This window comes from Acanthisitta chloris, unplaced genomic scaffold (genome assembly GCF_000695815.1).
Source record: "Acanthisitta chloris isolate BGI_N310 unplaced genomic scaffold, ASM69581v1 scaffold19858, whole genome shotgun sequence".
NCBI classification, from domain to species: domain Eukaryota; kingdom Metazoa; phylum Chordata; class Aves; order Passeriformes; family Acanthisittidae; genus Acanthisitta; species Acanthisitta chloris.
The window spans coordinates 5,413-6,859 of record NW_008686689.1 but is presented as its reverse complement, the minus strand read 5'-3'; the positions used below and the strand labels follow the sequence as shown (position 1 = coordinate 6,859).

The following is a 1,447-nucleotide window of genomic DNA, read 5'->3' as shown; positions in this document are numbered from 1 at the left end:
TTTCCCTGCAAAAAACAGATTTATATGCTATGGTATACATACAGTGCAAAGGATCTGAAAGCATATTTTTGTCCTTAGTATTAGCTGTATTTGAAGGATCCTGATAGATCTTGATTGGCAACATCGTAGTAGGCAATGAAATGTTTGAGGTCTTCAATGCATCGCTCACCTACTTCATGCAAATTCTGCCGCAGGGCAGACTGAATGGACTTCAGTAATGATGCATTTTTATCAGTTAGCATCTTCACTACCTGGCAAATGTTTCAGAGTCTTGCGTGTAGACCTGTTGAACCTCCTTTTTCTTAGTTGCAATTGCTTTTTCTTAGTTGCAATTGCTTTTGAGAGATCAAGAAGCTGGCCATCCTCATACAATTCCCTGCTATAAGTTATATTTGTTTTTGTTTCCTCTATATGTTTGATATATAATGGAGCTGAAGATCCAGCTTCATACTCTGTTATTTCAGGTAAATTGCTTTCCTCACCCTTCTCTGACTTCAGCTGCCCACTTGCTTGCAGATTCTGCAAGTTCTTTTTCTGACAGTCTGTTGCTCTTCTCCGACGCCTTTGATGAAGATGCTGCTGTTGTCCCTGAAGTTGATGCATCTCTTGATGTTTTCAGTGATTGAACTACCCTCTCTTTACCGTGCTGAGAAAAAAATATTTCTTTTATGCAAAGATGACATACTTCTGCTGTGTGGGGGCTGGTGGAAAGGGTAGGTTTTGCTTCTTTCAGGATAGTAGCTTTGGCTTTTGACACTAGAACCCGATCTGCTGCATGAATAATCCCTTTGGCTGCTTGGCAATTTCCTGAAGAGAGTCCCTCTTAGGACTCTCTCACATAATGAGAAGGACAGAAGCTTCTCCTGAAGCCATCTCTGATTCAGGCTGCCAACTTGCAGGATGATCATCCCTTGCCCATCTGTATCCTGGTGTTGAGGGCCACTTCAATCATGAGCAAGACTGCGACCCTTTTCATAGCCTCTGTACTCAGCATGACTGTAGTCATCATACCAACTGAAATTCCCATCCCCAGGTCTCAAGCAGTTGTGGTTTCTTGGGCACAACAGGTACTATTCATGGGGATTACCATAGAATAGTACCCGTTGGAGGCAGATGTTCTTCTGGAACTCTTTCATAGTCATATTGCCATTGAGGCCACATTTTATCTTGCTGCTGTGCCATTTTCTCTCAGTTTTAGCAACTCTTCTTCTGAAGATCCCTTCATCAGCAGCTCTAGGGCTCATGGTTCTTATCATTTACTAACAACATTATTTTTGTGGCAGCATAGTCAATAAATACTGGAAAATGCTGGTTATAATGTGTACTTGCTATGGACTTTGTTTAATAAACTGCCTTAAATTACAGGAATAATTGTTCACCGTCAAAAACTTAATAATATAATGAATATGAAAGAAGAGACCCTTAAAAGGACATCTGAAGACACATA

General features: G+C 40.7%; 1 pseudogene; it reads right to left on the bottom strand.

Annotated features, from left to right (window-relative positions):
* Positions 1 to 80: 80 nt before the first annotated feature.
* Positions 81 to 1,182, bottom strand: LOC103807548 (annotated as a pseudogene).
* Between the last annotated feature and the right edge of the window lie 265 nt (positions 1,183 to 1,447).